Here is a 17962-nt window from a genome sequence, read left to right on the forward strand (position 1 = left end):
AGTTGAAAATATTTCTTTCTGTTGGGTGATGTTAGCAGTAATTTCTGAAATTCTCATTCACCTATACCAGATTAGCTTGTTTTCAAATTTTATGTCAAAAAATAAATATTACAAACATACTGAATGAAATGATTAAAATCACATATATGCACATCTATATGTATATGTGTTTTCAAATCTGAATGTATATATGATGATAATGTATCTTAGTACAAACTTTCAGGACAACAAATTGCCCATTTCCATCAAGAGTTTTAAAAAATGAGAATCTGTATGTTTGTCGTGAAGTATCCTAAGTACATGATCTAAAACATAGTACAAAATAAAGCTTTTTGCTCAAGATAGCCATTGCAACATTATCACTAGAGACCACAATTTTTAGAATCTTAAACATCCAACATTAAGAAAACTAAGCAACTTAAAAACACTGTATAGAGAAACTTAATTAACATTAAATATATATGTGATGTTTAGTGAAAAAGAATGAAGAAATCACTTTGAAATGCTATCAGTGATTATATTGAGGAAATGAAACTATTTGGATTTTTGAAAATGTAATAATGTATTTCCAAACCCTTAATTTGCTTCTCTGTAAAATGGGACTAACAAAGTTAGCTGTCTGAGAGAGTTTTTCCAAGAATAAATGAAGTAATGAATTTCAGTTTCTTGTGACAGTGCCTGATACATGGCAAAGTGTGCCATTAGAAATAGCTGTTCTTATTACACAGATTAATTATTATTTTATCTATTATAAAAATATCTGGCATTGACTAAAAACTCTTATTTCGCTTGTGTGTTACATGAATTATAACTTTTAGAATTATATCCGTCATGCACATGAGGAGATGCTTCTGAAGTGATTTTAAAGTTATTACACTTCTTCAAAACAATTTTGTTACTTTATGTTGTTTCCATAACATTTTTACATTATTATTTTATACTTGAGAATATGAAGTTGAAACAGACAAACCTCTTTAGGCATATATTATGTCTTTAAAATATAGTCTCATTTAATCTTCACTATAACTCTGTTAGGTAGGTATTATTATGTTTATTTTTAGTTAAGTAATCTGGTGTTAAGTCAAGGAAATGAGTGAATTTTCTATGACTTGCTTTTTAAATATTACTCAACATTACATTTGTAAATTTATCCATGTGAGATATAGTTAGGCACACTCATTTTTTAAGGCTGTATCCTATTCCATCATATGAATACAGCAATTTTTGTTTCCTGTCTGTGGAATTTTTTCTAGTGTTTTCTTATAGCAAACAATGTTTCCATAGACATTCTTGTACATGTCTTCTTGGCAAATGTGTAAGAATTTTTCTGGAAGATATACCTAAAATTAAGATTGTACTGAATATGCACATTTTTAACTTTGCAAGGTAATGCCAAAGAGCTATCCAAAGTGGCTTACGGTGTATAGTCCTACTAGCTGTGGATGAGTATCCCCACAGCAACAAATCTTCACTTCTTTGCATAGTCAGACTTTTTGCTTTCTACCGGTGAAATGACAGTAATGATATTTTCCATGTTTTAAATATGTTTCTATATTTAGGAATAATAAAACTTTTTTTCGTTTATTGGCCATTTATGTTTTATTTGTAAAATACATGTTTTTATATCATTGACTCCTCCTCGTTTTCAAGTAGATTACTTAACTTTTTCCTCTTGATTTCCTTCCTTATATAGGTAAACAAAATCTAACAAAAATATGAAACAAAAATGATAACTAATTTACTTGGCTTCCATTTAAAAAATTAAATTAAATTCTTAGTCATAAAAAGGAAAGTGTTGAACAAAACTACAGCTTCCATTATTGGCCATTATTCCATCAGTAATAATGGTTGGAATTACTGTCTGCTATTTTGAGACTTACCTTTTTCAAACTTCCTTATGCAGTTTCTTATAAAAAGTTTTGTTTTATGAATGGTAAGTTCTAAATTTATTACCTTAGTTAAATTTTATTTTATGTATTACTTGTTTATACTTAATAAATTATTTCCTATGCCAAAGTCATAAAAATTTCTCCTATACTTTTGTCATGAAGTTTAAAAAATTTTGTTTTTGTAGTTGGCATGAAGTGGTAATTCTACTTCATTTTTTGGTGTTAATTATATATTCATAGCAACATACTAAATATTGCATATTTTAATCTAAGATTTGCAATGCTAGCTATCTTAGACATTGTGCTTTCATACATGCAGGGATTCATTCTCTTCTCTAAGCCTATTTATCTATACGTGAACCTATGCAAGATTGTCTTCCTTACTGCAGTCTAAGAATTCTAAGTCTTGATATCAGATAGCATGAATTAGTCACATTGTTTTCCTTCTTGAGTAGAGACTTGGGCTTTTGCTTGTCCATATAATTTTTAGGTTTCTTTGGCCAGAGATGTGTATCTAATATTCTAAGTCATATTTATTGAAAAGACAATTCTTTCCTCATTGATCTGAGGGCGTCTTTTTAAAAAAGATCATGTACACATATGGGTTAGTCTATCTTTGGATTCTATTATTTTCCCATTGGTCTATGGTTTATACTTACCTTTATTACTGTCGGTGAGAGCAAGTTCTTTCATTGGTTCTTCTTAAAGAGTGTTGCCCTTGTTAGGGTTTGGCAGAAGCAGATTAGGAAACTGATAAAGGACTGAGGAAAACAGGACAGAGAAAGATACGGAAGGAGAGGAGCAGTAGCAGGCAAATCGCATAGAAGATAGTTTCAGTTTGAACCCACGGGGTATTACTCTGCATTATAATTTACTCTTCAGAGTTTTCCAGACTCAGGGCAAAGAAGAGGTTGCATTATGACTTCCATGGACTCTAGGCCCTTTTAGCTTTGTGGGCCCTTTTCTCTATTAACATTTAAAATATATGTATATATGTGTGTATATATACATACACACACATATCTATGTGTATATATGTATATGTATATATATACACACATATATGTGTTTATGTATATATATATACACATATATGTGTGTATATATATATATTTTGATTGTTGGAGTCATGCTTTTTTTACTTTTTTTAAATTTTAGATTCAGGGGTACATGTGAAGGTTTATTACAAGGGTATATTCCATGATGCTGGGGTTTGGGCTTCTATTGATGTCATCATTCAGATAGTGAACATAGTATCCAATAAGAAGTTTTTTTTTCAGCCCCTTCCCGCTTTCCTCCCTCCTGACTTTTAGATTCTCATCTGTGTGTACTCAAGGTTTAGCTCCCACTTATAAGTGAGAACATGCAGCATTTGGTTTTTTGCTTCTGTGTTAATTCCCTTAAAATAATGGTCTCCGTCTGCATCATTTGTTGCTGCAAAGGATATAATTTTATGCTATTTTATGGCTATGTGGTATTCCATTGTATATATGCACCTGCACTTGCATGTTTATCGCAGCATATTCAAAATAGCAAAGACATGGAATCAGCCTAGGTGTTCAACAATTGTGGGCTGGATAGAGAAAATGTGGTACATATATACAATGGAATTAAATTTATATTTTATGACTAGATTTGTAGAAAGATGAATAGAATTCAGACTGGATGTACTATTTTATGGATTCATTATTACTACATTAATATTTTTCTTCTTATTCTAAAATAAAGTAAAAGCATTTGTGTGGCTCCACAAAGTATTGTGGGCCCAAAGCACAGTGCCTACTTGTCTAATAGGTAAGTCTGCACTGACAGGAAGCTTGGCTTTATGTTCTGCTATCTTAATATTGCTTAATTGGTGTCCCGACTCTCCCCTCTGAGTGCTGGGACAAGGACAGTCTTAGAAAAACAGAATTGCAGCTACTGGCTGTTAGAAATAAAAGTAAACTTAAGATCACAAAGGAGTCATGGAAAGAGGAAAATGAAAGTATCCTAGGGGATTCTAACACTATGCAATAAATAGTCTTGGCTGTTCTTGACTCTTCACATTTCCATATGGAATGAGAATCAGCTTGTCAAGTTTTACAAATTCCTGCAGGTTTATTAATTAGAAATGCTTTCATTCTATAGATGAATTTGGAGAGAAGGAACATCTTTCAAGTATTGAATTTTCCAAGTCATGAAAAAATTATATATCTCTATTTAAGCCTCAAAATAAAATTTTATAATATTCCCCAAAGACATCTCGAATCTTTTTATTAAATATATTCCCAAGTATTCAGTATTTTTATTCTATTGTAAATAAACCATATTAAATTTTTTTATCTTCTATTTATTTCTAGTATACAGAAATACAATTGATTGTTGAAGAATTATTTTGATCCAACAAAGTTGCTACATAATCTCATAAATTTGAATAATTTTTTGATAGATTCTTCTAGATTTTCTTTCTACATAATTCTATCATTTGAGAATGACAGTTTTGTCTACTTCTTTCCAGGTTGTATATCTCTTATTTCCTTTTCTTGGCTCAGTACATTGGCTAGAACCTCCAGAACAATGTTGTATAGAATTCGTAATGGAAGATATTTTTAATCTCTGATTTTAAAAGAAAATTCCCATGGTATTACTGTTAAGAATAATGTTTACTCTGGGTTTTGCTAAGCTTCTTTTCTAAGATTTATATAATTCATCCTCTCCAGATATAGTTTTTGTTTTTCAAGTTTATTTCCCCCATGAATGACACAGAATTTTATGATTGCCATATACATTTTCAACTTGTTAATGCTAATAATCTATTTTCAATTTTATATTACTCAATTAAATATGCTAATATTTTGTTTAATTTTTCATCAGTGCTCATGAGTGAAAAGGGCTTATAATCTTCCTCTTATTTTCTTTGTCAGATTTTTGTTAAGCACATTAAATATTGATTAATTATCTTTAATTCCATAGAACTATTCAGGTTTTTAATTTCTTCTGGAGTCAGCTGTGGTAACGTAGTTCTCAGAGAAGTTGTTTATTAATCAATTCTCAAACTAATTGGAATAAGGTTGTTACTAGTATTGTCTTACTAGTTTTAGTCATTTAATGATGTATTTTCAGAAATATTTTTATTGAAAAATGTTATGAGAGATTTACCAATTTTATTAGCCTTTATAAGTAACCAACTTTTGATATTTTATCCTATTTTACATTATTGTACCTTATTTCTGATCTTATTTTGATTGTGTCCTTTCTTTTACTGTATTTGGCTTTATTTCACTCTCTTTGGAGGCATACTCCATTAATTTTAGTTTCTTCTCTTCTAAAATATACATTTAAAACTAAAGTGCTTGCTTTAATTACTAATCTAATTTCATTCTAACTGTATAATATACAATTAAAATTATTTTCCAATTTTAATTTATTTTCTTCTTGGACCTATGCTTATTTTGAAGTACATTTTAACATTTCCAAACATATGTGGATCTCCTAGCTATATTTTTGTTATTGATTTGTAGCTTAATTACTCTGCATTCAGAAAATGTCCTCTGTATTATTTAATTCTTTAAAATTCATTGAAGCTTGTTTTAAGACCTAATAATGATCAACTTTTAAGTGTTTTCTCAACTTAAGAAAAATCTTTAAGTTAAATTGTTTAAATTAAATGTTTCCTGTGTAACTGAAAAAAGAGAACATGTTCAATAAGATAAATTTTGTTAATTGTATTGGTCAAATCTTGACTATTTTTACTAATTTTTGTCCTGTTGATATATTATTGTTTCTTGAAATGCATGTATTATAATCTCTCATCATTGTTGGAATTTATTTATTTCTCTTTATAGTTCTGGCAAGTTTTTCCTTCATCTATTTTGAGGAAATTTAGAATTGTTACATATTCCTGGTAAATGAAAATTTTCTCATTAATTATGACTTAAAAAAATCTTTAGTAATGCCTTCTGCCTTAAAGTGTATTCTGATGGATACTTATATGGATTCATCTGCTTCCTTTCAGTTATTACTTGAATGCTCTTTCTATTCTTTGTTTTCATTTTTTCTGTTTCCTTGTCTGGTAAATATGTTCCTTGTAAATGTAATATATATGTTTGTTCTTTGATTTAGTATGCAAGTATCGTCTTTTAAATGGAATGCTTATCTCATTTAATTCTAACCTAGTTATTGATATATTTGATTGTAAATCTACTATCTATAGACTTTGTTTCTCCTTCTATCTCTGTTTCTGTTTCTTTCCTTTCTTGCCTTCCAAAAAGAATATTATAAGGCCATGTTCATTTAACAAAAACGTGCAGGAAGAAATGAGAAGAAGGCAAAGAAAGGAAAGGCCTTCCAAAAAGGCAAGAAAGAAAAGAAATAGAAACAGAGATAGAAGGAGAAACAGAAAGATATATTTATTGAAACAATGAAGTTTTATTGAAACAATATATTTATTGAAACAATAAAGTTATCTTTATTGTTCTATTTTTTATGTTTTAAGAATAACACAGTATTTCTATTGTTTAGGGATTATATACTAACCAATATCCCTCACTCGGCAAAAGTGTAATATTATTTGGTAGTTTTACTATCTGCTTATACAAAGAACTGTGAACACTTTAACTCCATTGATTACAGCTCCTGATTTATATTCTATCATTATAGGACATTTCACTTGATTTTAGTCAAAAGGCTGAGAGGTGATAATTGTAGGACATTAAAAACATCTCTCTATATTTTTCAACACAAAATGCTATTATTTCTTTATATAATTAATGCTTATTTAAATTTGCCAATATATTTTCATTTTTATGGCCTCTCATTTCTTCCTGCACTTTTTTTGTTAAATGAACATCGCCTTATAATATTTTTTCTTTCTATTAGGGAATGCACACCTTTTAGTACTGAAATACCTAGCACAGAAGAGGTGTTCACTAAATGTTTTCTGAAGAGAAATAATAAAATCTTCATGACCTTTAACCTTTTTAAAAAGACCAGTACCCAAATTTTCACTCATTCTTGGAAAATTGTATATATATATAAATATATTTTCAAGGTATAGTGTGATGATTTTATACACACATACACATATTACATTAATCAACCCTCCGTCATCATATGTAGTTACCCTTATTGTGTGTGTCTGTGTATGATGAAGATACTTAAGATCTACTCTTTTAGTACATTTTAAACAGTTAGTCCTCATGGAATCATTTTGCTTTTCCCTAAAGACCTTCTTTCAGTAAGTTTAGGTATTTATTTGATAGAGTCAGCTTGTGGCAAATGATCATGAGATTGTTTTTCTTAAACTATTTTACCCTCTTTCTTGGATATTTTTATTTAGTATAGAATTCAGTGTTGGAAAATTTTTTTCAGTTCACTATATATATTTTCCACTGTTTACTTCTGACATATGTTCTGAATCTATGGTCCTTTTATTTTCTTTTGCTTTTTTATGGTAGTTAATACAGTGCACAGTGTAGCGTTGTTTCATCTGTTATCTATAGTACCTAGCATAGTAGTTAGCACAGTAAACAGGCCTCAGTGAATTCCCTTAAATGAATTTAAAATAAGGTTTTGATTTAATAGTAATGCTAAGAGATATGGTTTCCTCCAAACTCCTTATTTATAAATGATAAAGTTGATAGGTGATATATTAGATTCTCCCCAGCCTGCTATTATCAATCTTTCTTGGTCTTGTGAAATAAGAGATTTGTGATCAACTTGCCGTTGAGTTGGTCCTCACTATGTGGTTGCAAAACAGCTGTGCATATTTAATGATTATTCATAATTTTTCATTCATTATTTAGTATTGTGTAAGCTGTGAAGAGTAGTACTATGGTGTTAGTGGTTTCTTAAGAAATCTCATTTAAAACTTGATAGTAGAAAACTGGTGTAAAATACTACATTTATTTTTCAACTATATAATATAATCATGCTGAGAATTCAGGGATATGTGCTAGAAGCATAAGAAAGAGGCTTTAGCCTCTGTGCTGGGTTTCCATCCTTCACAGATGTGTAACCACAGCCACCATCTCAGCATGTTGTGTACAAAACTGAGAAAGACTTGGAAAGCAGTGTTCACATCCCATTTGCTAACAATTGAATCCCATATCTTCTTAGTAGACTGTAGCTTGTATGAAATTTGTGGGATTGGGTGTTTATTATCATCAATTATGGAACTCATATACCTAAGGGATTAATTAAGATACTAAGTAGCGTATCAACAAAAACTGGACAACTATAGTTAGATTAGAGCGGGTAATATAACCATATCTTCTAACCTCCCTCTTTCTACATGCAACCTCATTGCCAGACAATCACAGCAAATACGTTCTTTAAGAGGTTCATCTACAGAGTGTTGTTTTAGCAAAGGCACATGTTCCCATCTGTCTTAAAATCTTTAAAATTAAAGAACTATTATCCAAAATATACAAAGAACTCTTAACACGCATTAAAAACCAGTAAGAGAAAACAGTAAAAATATCAGAGTTTTAAAAAATTGTCCTATGCATCCCTTTCCTTTGGCTGTTCCCAAGTTATATCATTCGTAATAAACTAGTAAAGTTTAAAAACAAAAACAAAACAAAACAAAAAACAAGTCAGTGATTTCCAGGGCTTACACGGGGAAAGGAGGGAGGCAGGAATAAATAAGCAGAGCACAGAGGATTTGGGGGGTCATAAAACCATTCTGTATAATACTATCATGGTGGAAACTTGTCATTATACATTTGTCAGGACTCATAGAATGTATACCAAGAGTGATCCCTAATGTAAACGATCGACTTTGGGTGGTGATGAATTGTCTATGTAGGTTCAACAACTGTAACAAATGTACCACTTTGGTGGAGATACTGCTTGTAAGGGAGGCTAGGCATGTGTGGGCGCAGAGGCTGTGGGAACTTCCTATACTTTCTGCTCAGTTTTGGTGTGAATCTAAAATTTCTCTAAACAACAGTTTATTTCAAAAAAATCTATAATTGTTTCAGCTTTTCTGACTGTACTGTGGTCTTTCACCTGGGATATATTATTGGTGTCTTTATTTTTATTGTTATATTCACTATTTTCTTCATTTTGACTTGACACATAATAATTGTACATATTTCTAGGACACAGAGTGATACTTTGATACATGAATGCAATGTGTAATGATCAAATCAAGGTACTTAGCATATTCATCACCTTGAATATTTATCATTTCTTTGTGTAGCAAACATAGACTTTTCTAGCTTTTTGAAAATCTACACTAAATTGTTGTTAACCATATTCACCCTACAGTGCTACAGTACAAAATATAAAGAAATAAAATGAAAAGCAATTACCTATGACTTTTCATACAAATGGAGCAGGTGTTTTTCATTTTTGCTTATTACTTTCCTATTGCTATTTGCAAATAGCTTATTTTACACAGTTTATGTCAAGTATAAATCATAGTCCATGCTTTCTTTTGTGCCACTTGAAATTATATTACAAACAGTTGTCTCCTCTTAGTCTTAATAATGATCATTTTTCATAGCTATGTAATATCCCAAATGTATTAATGTACTATGATTTAGCAAGTCTTTCCCTATTGTTGAACATTTATTCTATTATGGGTAATGCTGCATTGAATATTTTTTAGGAATATATTTTATCACCTTTGTTGAATTATTTCCGTAGGAGAAATTTCCCAAAATGGAATAACTATAGCAAGGGCATGAAAATCTTTGTTTTTTGCTACTTATTACCATAGTCCTTTCAGAAGTGTTCTATTAATCTATACTGACATAGTAGAGTAAAAATGCATTGATTTAACTACATTTTGAGGGCCATTGAATACTATCACCTCTAATAATCATTTATTAGTCATCATAGGCATGCTGTAAACTGATTTAATTATTTTATAAAGAATTTTGCTTTGATAATAATGTCTATAATAGAACATTAATATCAAATGACCATAACAGGTCAGTATTACCATATTTCCTGATGGTAATTCTATACTTAACAATGTGTGAACATCAGTCTTACAAAAAAAGACAAAATTAATATTTGAGACCAGCTGATTAATGAATGGCAATTTAGCATCGTGCATGCAATAGTATATAGTTTTGAAAGTTTGAAAATAGCTTCATTTCTGAAGTAATTTAAACACTTACTCTGGTAACTGTTAAAATAATCAATCTGCTTAGCAGTCCTTTTCATAAATATTGCACACTTTAGGGCAATTTCCATTTAATAGGTAAATTACCAGTTCAGAAGTGTGAGTTTAACATTACTAAGTGCGACGAAGGAGGGCAGTAGCAGACCTTCAAATTTTCTTAATCATGGACTGTCAAACACTTTTTTACTGTTCCAATGTAGACATGGCTTTGAGAATACAGATACAGAGAATACAGGCTCAGCAATGCCAAGACAGATTTAGTATTTAAAGTTCAGTCAAATACCAAAAGACCCAGAGGTTTTCTTCTGTACTAAAATAGCAAATCCCATTACTTTGAAAATCAGAAGAGAATAGAGTACCTCACCATCTTCCCCATATAGTTCCCTAATGCTTTCATTACCATTGCAAGAGATAACATTGCCTTTCACAGTGGTTTTGCAGATTAGATGACTATACAGTCAACTTTTGACTATGCTTGATAATATGGAGTTAATAAAACTCGCTTGGTCAAAATTAATATATTTCTACCAATTTGGTCAGTTTCTAAACGCATTCTCCAAATAAACAGTCATAAAAATCAGTCTGGTCTGTACCTTTCTAACAAGTATATGGATTTCATAATAAATTAAATCTGGATTTCTTTTCACTCTCCAAGATTAAGTTGTTGGTCACCTTAAGGGAACACTAATTTGCAAGTTGTTTTATAAGTTTTTTTTTTCTGGACTAAATAATATTAAATTTCTGTCTAGGTATACTCTAATATTGGTAGGTAAAACTGACCTTCTTGTGGCATACATAAATGGGAGCATGCAACTATTTTATTTTTCTTAGGTTTACCAACGTCCACAGTGAATATTTATATAGAGAAAAATAAATATCTGAAATTGATGAACATAATTTTAAAGAGAAATCAGCTTTTTGCATGGATCAGTAATACTGCTGGATACAAAAATTTATTAAGAAAAATTATCAGATTGGTAGACTGCTTGCTCTGTCCCAAGTAATAAGTACATTTTATTAACATATATTTGGCTAGCAAAAATCTAAAACTAAAGGTAAAAATATTCACTTAAAATGAAAGTGAGTTTTGTTTCAATTGCACATGCAGAATTACATAAATACATGCAATACCATATTGCGACTTGGAAACAGTGCTTTGGAGACAAATATATTATGCCAAAAAATAAATCATATCCCTTTAGAAGAGATTTCCTTTACTCTTTTAAGTCTTTGATTATATAATTGGAAAATAATAGGTTAATTTGATTAAAATACTAGAGAAAAACTGCTTAAAATGTTCACCACGTTTCTAGTCATTAACTTATGGATAAAAAACCTTGAAGTTGTTTTTATATTTTTTCTTCCCAAATCACTGTAGAACTACTATAGTTTTTTTTCAATAGAAGTACTGAATAGAATGTTTTGGTCAAAACCTTTCCTTCCTTCTTTTCCTTCCCTTCCCCTTCTCCTTTCTTCTCTCTCTCTCTCTCTCTCTCTCTCTGTCTCTCTCCCTCCTTCCTTTCCTTCCCTTCCCCCTCCCCTCCTCTTCCCTCCCTCCCTTTCTTCCTTCTTTCTTTCCTTCTTTCCTTCCTTGTCTCTCTCTCTCTCTCTCTCTCTCTCACACACACACACACACTCTTTAAAAATGTTTAAGAGTGGTAATTATTTTCTAATGTAAGATTTAGATGTTTAGTAAGAAAGTTATACTTGTTATACTTCCTAGATATCAGTATAGATAAGAAACATTCACATTCAAGAATATGCTTGTTAAGCTAGGATTCGTAGCAAGTACAGTGAGTTATTGATGTTAAATAATTTAAGGGCTTCAATCCCTAGTTTATGGATTTCTCTGCCACGTGAACCACATATCCATGCTCATGTTCTTGCTGAATTTTTTATAGTCAATTTTCCATGCACTTGATATATAGATAATTTTTGAAGCTTGGGGAGGCACTTGGGCACAACAAAATACAAAGCATAAAAATGGGTGCTCCGGTTTTGTCTCAACTTTAATAATTTCCTTCCTCCCCTTCCCCTTCCCTTCCTCCTCCCTCCTTCCTCTCTCCCTCTGCTCCTTTTCCTTTCCCTTCTCTTCCTCTTTCTCTTCTAGTTTGGTAATCAGATAACCATAGAGTGTTGGTTTAAATTTCCTCATTTCAAATCCTTGTGTCTCCACTTATAAATTATTTAAGTTATTTAACATCTTTAAGCCTTTGTTTCACCAACAGTAAAACAGACTATTTTAACATTAGACATGACGAAAAGTTTTCATCTAAAGTTTCAAGTCTGAGAGACTCATAGTGACTTCCTGTATTGGGAGATTTTAAAGATGCATTCGAACTGAATAGGACAGTAGGCCATAATCAATTATTTAATGTCTACTAGCAGATTGGGAGATTAGAATTATTATCCAGGCCCAAAGTATTTGCCATTTTAAATCTTAGAACCCAGGCCAAAGGGCTAAAAAATAATCAAACAGGTTTACTTTTCTCAGTGTGGCTAGATAGTCTATTTTTACTAAATATATTTCAGGATAATTTGGTGGAATCGAATTCTTGATACTGGCATTTCTTTTTTTCTTACAGAAAATGTAACATTACATATCAAACCACTATCAACATTAAAGTGAAACATGTAAGTTTTAATGTGGATATTTTTAATATAAAGCATGATAAGAATTCATACAAATATATGGCTTTGAATGATTAATTCATTTGACTTAGCAACTTTGAAAAGAAAACCAGTAATTTGGAGAGTATTGAAAAGCCTACTGCCTTGGGTGCTTTGCCCAGGATATTGAAATATATATATATAATTCAATAAAATATAATAATATACCAAGATGAACTGAAATATAGATAACTTAGAGTTCGTTATTTCCAGAAAATAAGAATATGTCATGTTTAAAATATCATAACTTGAAGGAAGTGATTAGAATTTCAGAATGGTAGAACAGAAAGAAGCCTTAAGAACAGTGGTTCACAAAATTTGCTATACAGGAAGCTGTCCTAGCAGTATTTAAAAGAAAAGCAAAGACAGGTAATACACACAGACATCCAGTTTCAGTTGGTCTGAGGTTGTTCCCAAGTATCAAATGTATTAAAAGCACCCCAGTTAATTATGTACCAACCTCCTGATTTGTGGATGGGGTAAAGAGGCCTACAAAGGGAAATGTATTTATGCATATTCACATATTTAGTGGCAGAATTGTGCCTAAATCCCATTTTCTCATTGATGCAGCTTCATTGCTCTTGTTTTTCAAGTGTGTAATATAAAAATACCAAATATTTTCGTAATTATGTATCTATAGTAAACCTTGGTATAGCTATTAATTTGTGCAGTAATAGTAATACAACCACTTGATAAAGAATATTTTAGTTAATAAATGATACTAATTGACAACTTATTTAAGCAAAAATGAAAAGTCATATCATACAGTTAAAGATAAATGCAATTAATGAAAATCAATCGATGTGACACATGTTATAACTATGTTCTAACATGTAAAATAATATGTAGTTGTTAATCATGAAAATGTAGAGAATCTCAACAGGGAAATAGAGACTATAAAATATAACCAAACAGAAATTCTATGCCTAAAAAGATAATACGAGAAAAACAAGATAAGTTGGAGGTCACGTTGGAGATGACTAAATAGTCAGTGAACTTGCACATAGATTATTAGAAATTATACAACCTGAAAAAGAGAAAGTAATAAAAACTTTTAAAAAAGAATGAGTTATCAGTGATCTCTAGGACAGTATCAAATATCTAGTATTTGTGAGATTGAAACCCTAGAATCAGAGAAGAGAGTGGATGGAAAAAATATTTAGAAAAATGGTGACTACATTTTTCTCACTTGGTGAAAACCATTAATTTATAGATTTCATATAAGCATTAAACTACAAGCAGTGGAAAAACAAAATCACACCTAGGTACATCAAAGACAAATTGCTGAAAAAACAAAGATAAATGGAGAATTTAGAGGGCAGACCTTAAATACAGGGAAAGAGCAATACAAGTAACTTCTGATTTCCCACTGGAAATTTTATATCTTGTGAAATATCTTTCAAGAATAAAAATAAAATTAAGACATTTTCAGATAAATTAAAATGATGAAATTTGTTACCAGCAGACCTACAATATAAGAAGTGGTAATATTTTTCAGGCTGTAGAGAAATGATACCAATGTAAAGATAGGAAGTTCCTGTTTAGGAAGAATTGGTACCAGAAAGGGTAAATATAGGTGTTAATATAAATGATTATTTTTTCCTATTTATTTGAAATGCGTGTTATTTAAAACAAATATTATAACACATGGTGAGGTTAATAACACATGTAGATGTAATACATATGGCAGCCATAGCATAAAGTGGGGGGAGTTCAAGATTCTCACATTTATGTGAAGATGTATAATGTTAAAACTAATTACTTCAGGAAAACTTAGGAAACAAACCATTAAAAATTAACTCCATGAGGTATAACAAAGAGGTAAAAGATAAATTAAAAAGGAATTATAAAAAATATTCAATGAACTTGAAAATAGGTCAGAAATCAGTAATACAGGAACAAAAGACAGATAAACAGAAAACAATTCGTAAAATGGGAGATGTAAATGCAACCATATCTACAAGTATTTAAATCCATACATATCTATAGTTACATTAAATTTAAATAAACTAATAATGATAACTAATAGTAATAATAGCCGATATGAGTGAAGAAAAGGAGACAGCAAGACTTCAATATATGTTGTTTAGAAGTGATGAAATTTAATTTTAATTTTTGTTTTTTGTTTTACTTATTTTTTCTTTTTTTTTTTTTTGGTACATGAAGAAGTTCTTTGGTGGTGATTTCTGAGACTTTGGTGCACCCATCATCCAATCAGTGTACACTGTAACCAATGTGTAGTCTTCTATCCCTCACCCCGCTCCTACCCTTTCCCCCAAATTCCCAAAGTCCATTGCATCGTTCTTATGCCTTTGCATTCTCATAGTCCTCATAGCTTAGCTCCATTTATGAGTGAGAGCATACGATGTTTGGTTTTCCATTCCTGAGTTACTTCACTTAGAATAATGGTCTCCAATTCCATCCAGGTTGCTACGAATGCCATTATTTCGTTCCTTTTTGTGACTGAGTAGTATTTCATGGTATGTATACAGCACATTTTCTTTATTTGCTTGTTCATTGATGGGCATTTTGGCTGGTTCCATATTTTTGCAATTGCAAATTGTGCTGCTATAAACGTGCTTGTGCAAGTATCTTTTTTGTATAATGCCTTCTTTTCCTTTGGTTAGATACCCAGCAGTGGGACTGCTTGATCAAATGGTAGATCTACTTTTAGTTCTTTAAAGAATCTTGACACTGCTTTTCATAGTGGTTGTACTGGTTTACATTCCCACCAACAGTGTAAAAGTGTTCTCTTTTCACCACATCCACGCCAACATCTATTTTTTTTTTTTATTATGGTCATTCTGGCAGGAGTAAGATGGTATAACATTGTGGTTTTGATTTTCATTTCTCTGGTAATTAGTGTGCATTTTTTCATATGTTTGTTGGCCATTTGTGTATGTTCTTTTGAGAATTGTCTACTCATGCCCTTAGGCCACTTTTTGATGGCATTATTTGTTTTTTTCTTGCTGATTTGTTAGAATTCTTTCCTCGTAGATTCTGGGTACTAGTCCTTTGTAGGATGCATAGTTTGCCAAGATTTTTCTCCCAATCTGTGGCTTGTCTTTTTACTCAGCTGATTATTTCTTTTGCTGCGCAGAAGCTTTTTAATGTAATTAGGTCCCATTTATTTATTTGTGTTTTTGTTGCATTTGCTTTGGGGTTCTTGGTCATAAATTTTTCGCCTAAGCCAACATCTAGAAGAGTTTTTCTGATGCTATCCTCTAGAATTTTTATGGTTTCAGGTCTTGTATTTAAGCCTTTGATCCATCTTCAGTTGATTTCTGTATAAGGTGAGAGATGAGGATCCAGTTTCATTCTTCAACATGTGGCTTGCCAATTATGCCAGCACCATTTGTTGAATAGGGTGTCCTTTTCCCACTTTATGTTTTTATATGTTTTGTCGAAGATCAGTTGGTTGTTAGTATTTAGGTTTATTTCTGGGTTCTCAATTCTGTTCCAGTGGTCTATGTGCCTATCTTTATATCAGTACCATATCATTTTGGTAACTGTAGCCTTATAGTGTAGCTTAAAGTTGGGTAATGTGATGACTCCAGATTTGTTCTTTTTCTTAGTATTGCTTTGATTAGGAGAGCTCTTTTTTGGTTCCATATGAATTTTAGAATTTCTTTTTCTAGTTCTGTCAAGAATGATGATGGTATTTTGATGGGAATTGCATTGAGTCTATAGGTTGCTTTTGACAGTACGATCATTTTCACAATATTGATTCTACTTATTCATGAGCATTGGATATTTTTCTATTTATGCCATCCATCAAACTTCGAGGAGTGTCCCTTCTATGCTAATTTTAATGAGTATTTTATTATAAAGGGATGCTAGATTTTGTCAAATGGTTTTTCTGCATCTATTGAGATGATCACACGATTTTAGTTTTAAATTCTGTATATGTGATGTATTACATTTATTGACTTGTGTATGTTAAACCATCCCTGTGTCCCTGGCATAAAACCTACTTCACTGTGATTTATTATTTTTTGATACACTGTTAGATTGAGTTAGCTAGTATTATGTTGAGGATTTTTGCATCTATGTTCATCAGGGATATTGATCTATAGTTTTCTCTTTTTTTGCTATGTCCTTTCCTGATTTTGATATTAGAATTATTCTAATTTCATAGAATGATTTAGAGAGGATGCTCTCTTTCACTATCTTTTGGAATAGTTTCAGTAGGATTGGTACCACCAAATCTTTGAATGTCTGATAGAATTCAGCTGTGAATGGTCCTGGACTTTTTTGTTGGCATTTTTAAAAATTACTGTTTCAATCTCACTACTTGTTATTGGTCTGTTCAGAGTTTTTCTTTTTAATGAAATTATGAGTTCACTGTCCCCGATGGAGTTGGAATGGCAGAGATCTCTTCAAGCTTAACTCTTTCTCTCATGGTGTAGACTTTAATTTTTTCCTGGTGTTTTATTCACTGAGTTGATGATTCAGGCTTCAGGCCAATAAGGGAGGTATCCCTGGGTAGGCACTGTTTGTGGCTAAGGCAGGTGGGTAAATGTAACACTCAATGGTGGGCTGAGGTCCCAGCCTTGATGAGGGTGGCTGGGGAGCTTTCAATTAGATGTGCTGAGGTTGTATCAGAGTGAACAGTGGGAACTACATTAGCTCCCCTGCCAGATCAGCAGGAAAGCTATTTACTTCATAGACTCACTCTTGTCCTAGTGTTTCAGCTATTCAGATCAGACAGGCACCTCTTTTCATCTATCAGAAAGTTGATGTTCCAAGTAGGGGGAAATTGTGACTCTGCCCCTTGTGCAGGCCTGAATCTGGGGGGCACTTCTCCTGTGGAGCTGTACTCACCCTGGATTGTTCCAGAGAGACTGTCTATAGGTGACTCCATGCTGCATTCCTGTGGGAGAAGCCCCAGCTATGTCTACGGTGGGCTGCCAGGGGGATACAAGGACCCCTTTTCCAAGGCCCTTTATGGTTACAGGGGCTGTCTGCCTGTTGGGCTACAGGTACAGACTTTCCCTACTGCACCCAGCACTGCAATTGTGTCTCTGCTGTGAGAAACTACCCACCAGCAGAAAGATCTGGAACTTAAATCCTGTTGTTGAGATTCTTTCTTCCCACAGGGTCATCTCTTGGTGTCGTGCTCCCCCCTTTCTCTAGGGATGAGGCTTCCTGAGAGCTGAACTGCAGTGAATGTTACTGCTCTTTTGGGTCTAGCCACCCAGAGGGGCTACCAGGCTTCAGGCTGGCACTAGGGAATGTCTGCAAAGAGTCCAGTGACACGACCAGTCTTCAGGTCTCCCAGTTGTGG

Source organism: Pan paniscus, chromosome 11, assembly GCF_029289425.2.
Source record: "Pan paniscus chromosome 11, NHGRI_mPanPan1-v2.0_pri, whole genome shotgun sequence".
NCBI classification, from domain to species: Eukaryota; Metazoa; Chordata; class Mammalia; order Primates; family Hominidae; genus Pan; species Pan paniscus.